The sequence below is a fragment of the Rhinatrema bivittatum genome, chromosome 1 (assembly GCF_901001135.1).
Source record: "Rhinatrema bivittatum chromosome 1, aRhiBiv1.1, whole genome shotgun sequence".
In the NCBI taxonomy this organism is placed as follows: domain Eukaryota; kingdom Metazoa; phylum Chordata; class Amphibia; order Gymnophiona; family Rhinatrematidae; genus Rhinatrema; species Rhinatrema bivittatum.
Window position 1 is genome coordinate 698,465,769 of NC_042615.1, and position 14,652 is coordinate 698,480,420.

A 14,652-nucleotide genomic window follows, 5' to 3' on the forward strand; every position below is an offset into this window, starting at 1 on the left:
AATGAGAGGAGTGAGAGTGAACTATATTTTGTGAGTGTCACAATACTGGCTGCTAGGTGGGCCCCCTGCCAGCAGTGCAGCTCCTCAGTGGACTGTACTCAATCATTTTCTAACCTCCGCTTTGAAGGCTGCATGATGCAGCAAGACCTGCCCTGTAAAACACTCTCACAGTTTGCTTGATGCCTCATCATCGAGTCATCTCAGTTCCTTGCTTTGGCCAAACTTGTGCTTAGCCTTGTTTCCTGTGTGGACTTCTTGCCTAGTTCCCAGTGTGCTCTGTTTAGGCCTTGTTGTCTAGAGCTATTTTGTCCCTGTTCGTTTGTTCATTTCCCTATTTCCTATGGGCCTCCTTGTGGCCCTTCTTGCTTGAGTGTACTATGTCTTGTTCCTGTCTTGTCTGGGTCCTCCCAGTAGCCCTTTTTGTCTATTGCCTATCTTTCCCTTGTCTTGTCCAGGCCTTCCAGGGGCCTATCTAGCCTCACTGCTCTGTCTTGCCTTTCCCCTGCTTAGACCTCCTGCTGGCTTATCCTGTCTGTGTGTACCCTGCCATGTACCTCTTTTCCAGTTTGCCCTTATTTACCTCATTCCTGCCTGTGTGTTTACCTTGTTTCTGCCTGATCCAAGCCTTGCCCTTACCGCTCCTGCCCACCTTGTTCCTCTACTTTTGGTTCAACTCCTGGTACCTGACCTGGCCTGATCTTCGAGTTGCTTGTACTTGGCCAACTCTGACCATTGCCTGCTTTTGTCTCCTCTTGAACTCTGCCAGTCCTGACCATAGCCGCCTTTATCTTCTGCCTGAACCCTTTCTCCAGCACCAGAACTTGCAAGCTCAACCCAAGGGGGAGTTGGGCAGTCAGGAAGAAGACCCTGCTCTGCTCTGGAGCCTTGAGCTGCCTCTACTGAGGAAATTCCTTATCTGGCCTGCCTGACCATGACAAAGATTGTGAGAGTGCACATGTAAGTGTATATATTTGAGAAAATCTGTGCACATGCTGCTGCAGCTGCACTAACCCCTCCCCCTACTAATCTGTGACAATCTCAAGGTGAAAGGAAATCAAAAGTTCCTACTTATGGGTTTATGTAAAGTAAATGAGCTAATCGCTGACATGTACGATTCTTAGGTTATGGCTGCTGGGACTTAGGTTCCATGGGCAAGGGAAAATGGTTGCAGCTACAGAAGCGAGCTCCTGCTGGCAGAAGAGCGGCTCTGAGAATATCTGTTTTAGAAAACACTTTTCCATCAAAGTGAGGGAGTCTGAAGTCACTGAGGTCATTCATCTGGGGTTGGGAGTTTAAAGAGGGAGACAATAGGAATATAAAGAACGTTGGTGTATGGATCTGGGCCAGTGTTTCCCAGCCCTCTCCTGGAGGCACACCTAGCCAGTAAAGTTGTCAGGATTTCCTTAATGAATATGCATGAGACAGTTTTGCATACCCTCAGTCTCCAATACATGCAAATCTATCTCATGCATATGCAACCCCGATTTGGGATAGCAGTTAGCTACCCACAGGCCATAAAAGAATGTATAGTTCTTGGGGCTGGATCCACTTACAAAATCTTGCACAGTCTCTTTCACCTCAGGTCAGGGTTCTTTACTGGATGGGGGGGGGGGGGGGGGGGGGGAGGGAGGAATTTCTCCTTCAAGGCCCTGAGTGGCAGGGGTGTCACTGTAGCTCTACCTGGGAGGTATACTTCTTTTACCACTGAGAATGCTGTAAGTGCCAATAACATGCAGGAGACTTGGGTGGAGTGTCCAAAATTAACGTTAGTGAAGGTGTTCTTATATAAATAAATGGCACAGTTCAAATAGGTCTTATCACCACAGATGGCCTTTGTTATTCACAGTCTTTCCTCTACCAGGGCAAGGGAAAACACTCACCCTCCAGGGTTTGGAGAAATGAGGTTCCCAAGTGGACAGGGGTACTCTTGTTTGGGTAGGAAATCTCCTCCACGATGGTCAGAAAAAAGGATAACACAGTCTCTGCCCAGAGCCCCAATGATCTCTTTCCCAGGGAAAGGAAATCCTGAGGATTATTTCAATGTTGGTCTTACACAGTTTTCCAGATTTCTACTCTCTCGAGTTCTTTGATGGCAAGGAGCAACTCAGGGACACACAGCTCTCCAATGTTCCTCTTTCAGGGTAAGAAGGGGTCAGCAAAACTCTTTCCTCTCAGTTCTTTCAATCAAAAGCTTCTTCCCACAAACTGAGTCCAAAACACCAGAAGTTCTCTGCAGCAGGTCTCTACCATACCTCTGTCCTCCAGGAGGGTGCAGAGGGGCAGATGTTCTGTATCCTGGGCTCCTCCAGGAAAAGGTTTCCCCCGTGACCTCTCTCCAGGTAACACCAAGGGGTCTCACAAGTCTCTTACAAAGAAAAAGTTAGCAGAAGCCCAAAACAACTAGGGATGCAAAACCCGACCTCCTGCCAGGATACCAGTCTGGAGTGCCGGAACCCCCCAAATTCCCAAAAAAGGTAAAGCTCCAACACCTTCTCTAACTTCCAAACTCAGACTGCACTACCCCACTCTCTCTGGGAGAACTGCTTTTACTACCTCACGAGGGGACGGCTATCCCAGCACCCTCCAAGGTACTTTAGGGTGGGCCAGGACTCCACTGCTGTATTCTCCTTTAGAGGTACAGAGTGGTTGTCCAGGGACTATTTTGGACTTTTTTTGCTTGGTAAGAAACCCTGTGGAACACCTGGGCTTTCCCGAGACTCAGGGAGTGGGAAACCCTGCGTTGATGACGCCCAGGGATAGGGAGGACCTGCCCCTGAAGTGGCGGTGACCACGTTGCAAGAGATTTCCAGTGTTATTTGCTTCTGGGAAAGGAAGGAGTAAATTTTCCAAGGCCTGGGAGGAAGTGTTTTTCTGGTCCTCTTCCCTGGGAGATCAGCAGTTCCATACAGGATTCCTTCCATCAGGGATCCCCCATCAAGATCAAGGACATCTGTGAGTAAGGGGAGGACACCCAATCAGAGTTTTCACAAACCCTGGGGAGAGAGAGAAATTTACTCTCTGTACAGAGACAGATTTTTGCCATCTGGGAAGGGTTTCATGCCCACTAAAGGGGCCCCTAACCTAAGGGGACCACTATTCAGCCTAAGCCAGGAGGGTGGCTGGATTCCTGGCCTTTCTAAGAGACTCTTTCATTACACAATTGTAATTAAAAAGAGAGAAAGGACTGTGGTGCTGGACGTTTATATTTAATGTGCCATAAATTCATCTTTGTCTTCAGTAAAGTATTATTTTGGACACTGACCCAATGATCCCCGCATTTTCTTTGGATGCACAGCACACAGTGTACACAACGGTTACATCACCCCGGGATCTCTGGAGAAGAAATCAGTCACCCTGCACTGGGACCTGAGAGGACCCCTTTCTGGCCTCAATCAAAAAGGATCCACACCACGGGAGTTATGGGAAGTGGAGTAGCTAGTCAGAGTCCCTGCCCCAAAGAGTCGATAAATAACTTTATGATCTCACCTATGCTGGCCCTGCACACCGGGGTGGGGATATATCAGTTATGGCTCCATGAAGGTAAGAAGCTAAAGGGGAAATTTGATATTATTTTAAGGAATCATCAACCTGTTAAATGTTTTGACTAAATTTTTGGTATTTCTAACATGAAATTCTTGTGCTCCAGTGCAATGTACTTGCTCTCCACAGGTTGCTGTTACATTTGAAAGCAATCACATGCAGCAGTTAAAATCAAAACTGTAAAAACTTCCTTATTTAAAGACAAACATTTCTAATTTTCTATACTGCGCCCTAAAAATTCTTTACTTCTAATGCACTTCAATAGGACAACAAGATACTGCTCTTTTTTTCACATATCTTCCCTTACCGAGGTTTTTTATATTGGTCCTTAAGTCAATAAAATTAGTTCCATAGATAAAGAATGGTTAAAAAAGCCTTTTGTGTTTAATGGAGTTATCAACTTCCTCAGGGAATGATCTTTTCCTTGTCAATTTACTTCAAGATTTAAATAATACTGTTTTATAACAAAAGACAGGCACTCCTTTTAATCCATTTTTACTATTTGGCATACGTGTGGGAAGTGTTAATCGAGTATAGACTAATCTATTTTGGATTTGCAGTGTTAGAGTTAAACTGAAACAAGATTTGTATTTGTCGGCTCAGCCTTCTTGTTGTCCGTGGCAACTGGTTTCAGTGATGTATTACATCACTAATCTATTAATACCCCTAGTTATAGTATGGAAATTATTCACCTTTCACTGGTGCCAATCTAATTCTATTCTCACATAGAAATCCTTTTATTTTTGGATTAATCAATCCAGTGTTCAATTCTGGATTACCCTGATATGTGTTCTATTCACACCAAGCAACTAGTCCAAAAACAAATATGGATACATTTCATTGAATGACGTGCCACCGTGACATGCCCACGACACGCCCCCAGGAAAGCCCCGGGACTTACGCGCGTCCCGGGGCTTGCGCTCGCCGCTGAGCCCATTCAACATAGGCTCGGTGCGCGCAGGGGGAACTTGGGGCAGGTTTTCGGGGGTATGCGCGTATCTTACGCTCATACCCCTTTGAAAATCTGCCCCTTTAAATATATAAATGGACTTTTGAAAATTGCTACAATATATACCATTGAAGTACCAATAGGTTTTTACATGTGAAAGTGCATTTTAAATGAGCAAATTAATTTTTTTAATTGCTACAATACAGGCAGATTTTTAAAAAATACGCCCGTGCGTCCATATGCGTGTGCTACCCAGCGCTCACACATGGATGTGCAATTTTATAACATGCGCACACCAGTGCGCGCATGTTATAAAATTGGTGGTGGCGCACGCAAAGGGGGGGGGTCAAAATTGTCAACTTTTGCGCAGCGACACATTGGGGCCTTCCCCAGTTCCCTCCCAGTCCGCTCCAATTAAGGAGTGGACTGAGAGAGAACTTTCCTACCCCTACCCTAGCCTCCCTTCCCCTTCCCCTCTCCTCCCCACCCCACTAAACCTAATCTCCCGTACCTTTTGATTTTTGTTCCGTAAGTTGCTGCTCCTCTGGAGCAGAAGCAACTTGCACGTGCCGGCAGTCCCCCGGCACAGTGGCAAATGGCTGCTGTACCAGCGCCTCCAGCCCCGCCCCCTGGACCGCCCCCTTTTCGGGCCCTGGAACTTACTCTCCTGTTTTAGTAATAACTCGATACTTTTCACAAACGTTTCATGACTTCAAACATCGCTTCAAACAAGAAAAACCTCTTTCAAATCTGCGGGAAGTGTCGTCAGTTCCTGTTTTAAATTATAAGCAACTGGAGAAAATGATTTGAAAGAGGTTTTTCTTGTTTGAAGCGATGTTTGAAGTCATGAAACGTTTGTGAAAAGTATCGAGTTATTACTAAAACAGGAGACCGTAGAAGAGAGAGGGTTAATTATATAGGAGTGAAATCATAGAGTGAGGGATTTGGCGTGAATTATCCCTGAGGAAGCCCGCCAAAGACGGGTGAAACAAGGATCGCTTGTTGGATTGGTCCTAAAGGAGTCCAATGGACTATGCTAAATCATTTTGGTCACTGGATATTGATCATGATTGAAAAAGGAGATTTTTTGAGCTAATATATTGGTTTATTCCCCAGTATCCTGTGAATAAATTTGGAGCATATGTTAATTTAATGCTATTTAAAAGCTGATTTTTGCACGTTATTAAGCAGTGCTGCTTTTTGCATATTATTAAGCTTTGTCTTTGTTGAAAAACATTATAAAATCATATACAGTGCTGTTTAAATGTTGTTTAGCACATGTTATTAAGTATTGTTCAATATTAAATGTGATAATATTTTTAAATGTGTGATGTGTTAGTATGAATGTGAAGCGTGATTGTGCTAGATAGTATTCTGTGTCTAGACAGGTTTTTATGGTGTGGTCTCATTAATAAAAATACATTCATTGACATATTGTGTGAGTTGACATTGATATAGAGGGCTCCCTTAATTGTGACTTCACCTACCCATAGCAGACAACCCAGAGCCTTGCCCAGGGGATGTGCTTGAGCCTATGGGCACAAGCACTCTTGAGCAAGCGACTGCTCTTGCACACTCCAACATTGAAAAATGACCCAGTTTGGTTGCTCTTTCAGTTATATTCACTATTTTGATGTTCTTGCTTTTGGGCACCTTTGAGTCTGAATGAAGATGCTGGTGGGGTGTTCAACAAAAGTTTACGAAACCAAAAATACTTTTTTTTTTTTGTGTATAATCTGTTTTTATTGCCTCAACAGGCATTCAAGATAACAAACGAAGCATGAACAGTTCCATCTAGCTGAACACAGCCAGAGCATCACGAACAATTCAAAATATAAAGATTTGTAATACATCATAAATAATCAGACATCAATTAGAGTCCTGTACAGACACCACTGAGACATTTTTTACAACTGAAATAGTGAAAACAAACCCACCTTCCCTCCCCTCCCCCCCCTGCTGGAGAATAATGCGAAACATAGCAAAGAAAGGTACGACATATAGATCCAAAGTTACATGTTAATCCAGAAGCAATAGCAAGCCTGGAAAAAGTAATTTACTAGACAGAGGAGTATGCATAAGATCCTCTACCAGAACTGGGCATATGGAGTGTTCCCCTCTAGAGCCCCAATGATTAGCTTGGCGTGGCACTGACCTATTTCTATTACAGATACTAGGTCCCCATACACCTACAGCACTATAGGGAGCTTTGATTTTCTAGCCATGTCTGGAAAGGTGCCCAAGTGTCTCGAAAAGCCGACACTCTGTTCTGGTGTGTAGCAGTCAACCTTCCCAATTGGTAATAAGAGAGCGCCCTATGTTGTACTCCAGCTATGGTCGGTACTTCTTGTTGCTTCCAGTGTAATGCAATCTCTGCTCTGGCCACAATAAAGATTTGCAATGTCAATTTCTGTGCCTGAGTGTTGTGTTCTGCCAAGGGAAGACCTAAAAGAGCATGCCAAGGTTGTGCATTGCAAGGGACCTGCAACATCTGCGCCACCCACGTAAACACTGTATGCCAGAAGCTACATATCCGCGGGCACGTCCACCAAACGTGATAGTACGTGCCTCGTTCTCCGCATCCACGCCAACAAAGGTCAGAGATAGAAGGGTAGAACCTATGGAGTGCAGCTGGCGTGTAGTGCCATCGACAGAGCATTTTATAACAGTTTTCTTGAAGTCCAGCTGAAATGGAGCATTTGCTAGCCATGGTATAAATGGTATCCCAATCACTATCATCCAATTGGGTCCCAAAATCTGACTCCCATAACATTTGATACTTAGGCTCACTAATCCTTATATTGTTGAACAGTGCATATATTTTGGAAATAATATCTTTGATGGTTGGCGCACACTGGCATAAGGTTTCAAATAGAGTATTAGTGGGTCGCACAGTTTGCAGTCGGAGCCCCATGCATATAAAGGAATGAATCCCAGCGTATAGAAAAAAAATCAATAGTCCCTTCCGGATATAAAGCGCACAGTTGGTCCCTGGCCAACATCCCTCCTTGTTGAATAACATGTCCTAAGCGTTGGATTCCCGCCCTCATCCAGCGCCTGGCAGCTAGGGTGCATTCCTGGAAGGGGAGTGCCGTGTTAGTAAATAAATGGGTCATTAAGGAGTATCTCTCTGCACCTACCAGCAATGGCTTCCATCTGTGCCAGATGCGCAAAATAGTGCGGAGAGCATACGGGAAATAATTGATAAGACCCCAGGAAGTACGGGGTTGTCACGGTAAAGCGGAGATTGGGAAGGCACCCATCAGCCCCTGCTCAATATGAACCCAGTGTGGGGCCTCCCGTATATCGTGTAAAGCCACAAGAGCTCGCAGTTGAGCCGCATAGTAATACCAGGCTAAGTTAGGCATGTGTAGTCCTCCCCTGTTCTTAGGTTGGTATAAAATATGTCTAGCCACTCTCGGTGGTCTCTTCCTCCAGATAAAACCGCAAAGTATTTTTTGCCATTTTTTAAGGCATGCAGTGGGGATGTTGATGGGTATAGTAGTAAAGAAGTAGAGAAAACGAGGTAGTACCGTCATCTTTACGATAGCCAATCTCCCCAGCCAAGAATGAGCGTGGCAACCCCATCGGCGAAGGCTCTCTTGTAAGTTAGTGACTAGTGGTTTATAATTTAAATCAAACAGTTGGTGGTTATGTGGTCCAATCTTAACTCCCAAATATTTAAGTGAAGAGGAGGCCCACAGAAACGGAAAACTGTGGCTTAAAGCCTGTACTTCGCTGGGGGGCAATGTTAAATTAAGCAACTCTGATTTTTCATAGTTGACTCGCATGCCAGACACTGCCGAAAAGCTATGGAGCTCCTCCATTACACCCTTCAACGATGCCCAGGGGTCAGTAAGAGTTAACATAACGTCGTCTGCGAAAAGGGAAATTTTTGATTGAATCGGGCCCCCAACGATTCCCTTTATACTTGCAGCTCCTCGAACTCTAATAGCAAAAGGCTCAAGGAACAGAGCGAATAATAGGGGCGAGAGTGGGCAACCCTGCCTCGTGCCTCTCTGAATGGGAAAAGGGGTTCCATAACCGCCGTTAGTCTTCACCCGTGCCTGAGGGTTGTCATACAGTTTACGTAACCAGAGCAAGAAAGAGTTCCCAAAACCCATGGCCTCTAAGGTTTTAAAGAGATACTCCCAATAGACAAGATCGAAAGCTTTTTCAGCATCCAGGGCTAGCAGCACTGCCGGTATACGCCGATGTTGTACCGCATTCACTATATCAACGATCCGCCGGACATTGTCTGCGGCCAACCTTCTTGGCACAAAACCCACCTGGTCATTGTGTATCAACCAGGGGAGAATCTTGTTAAGTCTAGCCGCTAGTACTCTGGCCAATATTTTCAGGTCGATGTTTATTAAGGATATGGGTCGATAGGAGCTACACTTAGTGGGATCTCTGCCGGGTTTTGTGAGCACTGTAATGCCTGCTGTATTGGAATCTTTAGTAAATGATGTATCACCTAGCAGAGAATTAAAAGCATCAGTTAGAGGTTCCACCAACAGGGAAGCAAATTTCCGATAATATAAGCCAGTGAAACCGTCCAACCCTGGGGCTTTTCCCGGCTTAAGTTGCTTTATAGCCGCCGCTACTTCTTCCTGCTCAGTTGGTTTATCCAACCCAACTTTTTGCTGCTCAGTAAGCACCGGAAGTTGTACTTCCTCCAAATAACAAGCAATCCCCTCCCCAGTTATGGCTGTATCTCTAGCATAGAGGGCGGAGTAGAAGTCAGTAAAACTGTTTTGAATAATCCTCTGACGAGGTTACTAGGTGCCCTTGCGCGGTCTGAAGTTTAGGTACCACCGTGCGGGACTGGGCTGATTTGAGTTGTGGAGCAAGAAATTTTCCTGCCTTGTTTCCCCCTTCAAAAAATTGCTGCTTCAGGAGCATAAGTTGGTGGCTAATTGCGGTATCCTCTAGTGCCCTTAGTTGATCCCGTATCTTTACTATCTGACGGTATGTCGATTCGGATTTAGTGCGGCTATGGGATTGAGTCAAGGTAGTGAGCTCTTGTATCCACTGCCTACGGTGGCTTTCCCTTGTGTTATTGCAAAAGGCCGCCCTAGCTATGCACGCCCCCCCGGGCCACCGCTTTAGAGCATTCCCATACAATTAGAGGTGACATTCCGTCCATTTGGTTAGTGGCAAAATAATCCCTCAATAACTGCTCAACTTGACCGCAAAAAGCTACATCTTTAAGCAGGGAGTCATTAAGGCGCCAAGTTCGGAACCCTTTATCCGTGCCGGCAAAGCTGCACGTGAGCCATATTGGAGCATGGTCGGACCAAGTAATAGCATCTATATCAGTTTTGGCAGCTAAGGTTTGCATAGTTTTGGAGAGGAAGAAATAATCTATTCTGGTATAGGTGCCATGTGCACTAGAGAAGAAAGTATAGGAGCGAGAGGCAGGGTAACACTCCCTCCAGATATCTACCAAACCCCAATCCTCTAAAATTTGGAGCCACCTCCTGCGGGCGGGTTGGTCTAACACTTTCCCAGAACTGGAGTCCCTAGACGGGTTCTGAACAAAATTAAAGTCGCCTCCTAGGATAAGATCACCCTCCAAATGCTGCTTAAGAAGGTTATGGAGCACATCTATAAAGGAGGCTTTTTGTGCATTTGGAAAATACACATTAAATAACGTATACACCTGCTTTCCCACCCTCAGCGTGATCAGGATGTATCGGCCCTGATCATCATACACGTGAGATAGTTCTTCATGAACGAATGTAGGTGCTATTAATACTCCCACCCCCGTGTATTTTGAGGATTTCGTACTAGCCGCCCAGTGAGCGGTAGAATAGTTAGAGAAGCACAGGAGTCGTTGGTGATGCCTCCATACATGCGTCTCCTGTACAAATACTATATCCTCCTGCTGTCTCTGTAACTCCCTTCTCAGGAGAGACCGCTTCCATGGTGTATTGAGCCCCTTAACATTCAATGACAGTAATTTAGTCGCCATCTATACCATCATTAGTTGGCCGAAGCCTACCCCAATGTATACCGCCCCTCCCTCCCCTGCCTGCAAGTGTACTGTGTCCGATGTAATGTACTGACTTACTATTGACTAAAGCTGGTGGACCCTCGTGTACATACCAACACCCAAACAAAAAAACAAAGACTCCAGCATCCCCCCCAATCAGTCCAACAGTATCCCTGTAACCCTCCATGGGATACATCTCCTCCGGAGGTCAGTGATTTTGTACGGTGCGTACTAGTCCCAACTCTGCACCGTCCCACCCTCAGAACGCAAACATATATTGGAAAATACAAAAACCCCTTCAATTATCCAGATGGAATAACACCCTCAACTCACATTTGCCCAAACATGAACTGTAAGTAAACTGAGTAACTACGTCTCCTATTAGAGAGAACCAGCAGTGGCAGCTCGAGGTCTCGCCACTTTATCAAACCTTAGTCCCAATGGTACCACAATTGTCCTATCGGTTTTGCATCTTCACCCATGTTCCTGCTCTGCCGGCCTCCTGTGATCTGGTTGCCGCCGGAGTCTCTTTCCCCCTTTGTCGGCCCTTTGCCATCGAGGTGCATTGTCCATCTTCTGCTGTTTGTGCTGCTCACTGGCTTGCTGGAAAGTGACCGGTAACTGTGCCTTAGTAAAACGCCACAGCTGCTTCATCCAATGATGCAATCTTGTAACTGGATCCTTGTATCTGGAAATAGAGTCCAAAAGGGAAGGTCCATCTATATTTGATGTTCCGCTCTCTTAATTGCGCTGTAACTTCACGCAGCTCGTACCTTTTTTTCAGCGTAACAGGCGACAGATCCTGATATATGGATATTGCATGGTTCTTCCAGTGAATGTCCTTCATCCTCCTGGCCAAAGAGTAGATCCGCTCCTTAATGGGAAAACTGGAGAAGCACAACACGATGTCTCAGGGCCACTGCTCTGTCCTAGGGCCTAATGCCCAGTGCGCTCTCTCAAACTGAACTGCCGCTGGTTCTGAGGTGGCTTCCTGGTTGCCCTCTGATCCATGTAGCAGGATGAATTGACAAATCTGGAGTGCTACCACCTCCACTTCTGCATACTCTGGTGTGTCCGGCACTCCCCGTATGTGTAGGTTATTGCGCCGATTCCTGTTCTCTAAGTCTTCAACCTTGTTCTGGAGGTCTAAGATGGTGGAGGAGGTGGAAGCCTGTTGAGAAATGAGCGTATTTATAGAATCACCATGCGCATCGATCCGCGTTTCATTTTCGTCCACTCTGTGCCCTAACGCTGCCAAGTCCTCCTTTAAGTCAGCCACGGACGCCATGATGTCTTCGCGATGTTGCTTTAAGTCTGCTCTGATCTCTAGAAACCAGGTTCTGGCTTCAGCCCGGGTTAACAGTGCAGCATCGGGGGTATTTTCACCGAAATTCTGGTTCTCTGTCTGCTCTTGTTCAGGAGCAGTCGCTCTCCCCGCTGTGGCTTCAGCCTCGCCGCCATCTTGATTCGTCGCGGCCGCTGACTTTTCATAAGAAAATTGCTGCAGATCCGTTGTTTTCCTTTTTGCGGCCATGGCACCGAGCAGATGGGGAAACCGCACTCGTTATTCAGCGATTCCAGCAGGTTTAGCGTTCTTTCGTCGCGTCTGATGGGGTTTTTCAGCGAGCGGGTGGACGGAGCGAGGGCTTCACGCGACTGCACGCATCCGCCGGAAACAGCGCCCCCCCCCAAACCAAAAATACTTTAAGTCCAATTCACAACAAAATTCTCAAATTAATATTTTCATGAAAATAAACGTTCCAAAGGTACTTGTTTTCTCAGTACTAACAACTGCCAGTGTCCCTTAGGTGGCAAACAATAAGCAAGACCCAGACCTACAGATGTTAAAAGGTGGGCTCCCAGTGGGGACTTGGCCCTCCTTATCTCTCTCTCTTGCTCTATGCTGGTGTACTTCGACTTCTGGTGGTAGAAAGTCCCAAAATGTTTTCAAAAGCCACATTCTTTCCTCCTTCTCAATGGACAGAATCTGATGGCAAAAGAATTCCTCCCCAAAACACAAAAGCAAAACTCTATGTAAAAATACTGCTCTCTTCCTCTCTGTCAGTCACTGCTGTCCCTCCTTAGCTGAGCAGCAGGGAATCACAGCACTTTATTGTCTCCCAAAGCAGGAGTGAAAATTCTCCTTATGCAGGACCAGGCTCCCAAAAATCACAACTCTTAGGACCCCCCCCCCCCCCCCAGCACTTACAAAACCCCTCTTCCACTCTCTTCCCTTCCAGACCTGAGGGGGGGGGGGGTACTAGCCAGGGCAAAGTCTTTTCCCCTGCATCAGGCTGAGGGATCCAAAATGGGGAGCAAACTCACCATTCTCTCTCTCAAAACTCCAACTCAATAGCCAAAACAAAATCCACAATACTCGTGCACAGCCTGCTTTTAAAAAAAACTGGTTGACCAATCCAGGCAAGCCTCTCTGCAGCTGCCTGCAAGGATGGTCTAGAAAATACTGCATCCTAGCCTAGGGCCTAAGCTAGGGACAGTTTAGCTAGTGAGTATCCTAGGTGGTTTCTTACATGGATTTAATTGACCAGTCCATTTTTGTTTCTATCTGAGTCTCTCCTTTGATGAGACTCATCAACCCACTAGAAGTTTGAAAGATGACTAGTAAATGGGGGAAAGAGGAGTAAAGAGAAGAGTGGCACCTCAGTGGTATAGTTTCACTATAACTATCCATCAGATAATTAGGATAAGGAGTAGAAGAATATCCTACAAGTAGAACAAGGATTGAAAGGATCCAGAGGAGTGTAAGACTTGACCATAAAGACATCTTTAAAAAATATTGTAAACTGGGAAATTAATTTGGTGATCTGCCCACCAGTATAGCTGCACATTGCACTATACCGTATTGTGTCGTTCCTCAGTTCGCACGTTTATGAGCAACATTATCACCATTGCCCGAAGCATCCCCAATCGGGAACAATCGGGTTTCTCAGTAGCAAATCCATAGTCAACAGAGCCATGTTATAGAGCAGCCCTTTGCAGCCGGATACCCTGGCAGTCTTAAGCCCGTGAAGAAGGAGTGCTTGTGCTCCGAAACATATAGATGTCGGCTTCATAATTTTCGCCAGAGTTTGCCTCATTCAGTTGAGTCCATCGGACAACACAAGATAAGTGGCCTACAGTGACATATGAAAAATCATTTTCTCTGTATCATGTGAGTGCAAGCAGACAAGTCAAAACTAACAGTTACATGAGTGAAAAAATCACCATTTGTAAATGATCAAGGTACCTAATGATTTTTGAAGCCTTAGAGTAATTGGCTCACAGATACGATAGCTACAATTTCTTCAGCTACATATGAAGGTACATACTTGATCACAGTCAGGATTCTCCTATACAGCAAGTCTCATTTTTTGATACACAAGGCCTTGCATAATATCTCCCCCCCTCAAGCTAAGCTACCAATTACGGCCACACATCTCGAATAGACCGATCAGAAATGCATACAAAGACACTTTGTACACCCCACCCGCTAAAACCTCACTAAGGAAACGGGCCATGTCCACAGCTGGTCCCCCTCTCTGGAACTCGCTCCCACCTGACCTATGACATGAACCCTGCCCTCTGGTCTTCAAAAAGAAACTCAAAACATGGCTTTTCAGTCAAGCCTTCCCAGAGAGATAATCGATCACAGAGGCTCCACTGGCCCTTCTAATGACTTCTCTAATCCTTTTCTTTCCCCCAGTCCTATCACATCACGCCCAACAGGCGTTGCTATCCAAGTTCTGCGTGACTATTTTTTGCACATTTTGTGTTACTTTACAAACATCTGGCAGTGGAAGGTGTTTGTGTTGCTGTTACTGAGGTGACAACAGAATTAGAACATTATTTTTGTATGATGAGCTGTAAGAGGAAATATCCAATTTGTAATAAGGGAAATGTCTGTGGATGTGATACAGAATTGAAGGTGTGGGGTTATACTCAGATTCTATTCCTTCCTGCATAGGAAGACTCCACTCTCATATCCATACTGAAGAACTGGTTGAATAAGGATATCAAATAATTGTTATCAAAGTTTTATTGGGAAGAACAAACTGGTGCATTTTTTTAAAATTGTATTAAAGGCCCTTATGACTTTTTGTTAATGTGTATTTTATAGCCAAAGATAGGCATGATATATGGCAGAGGTTCCCAACCTGGGGTCCGA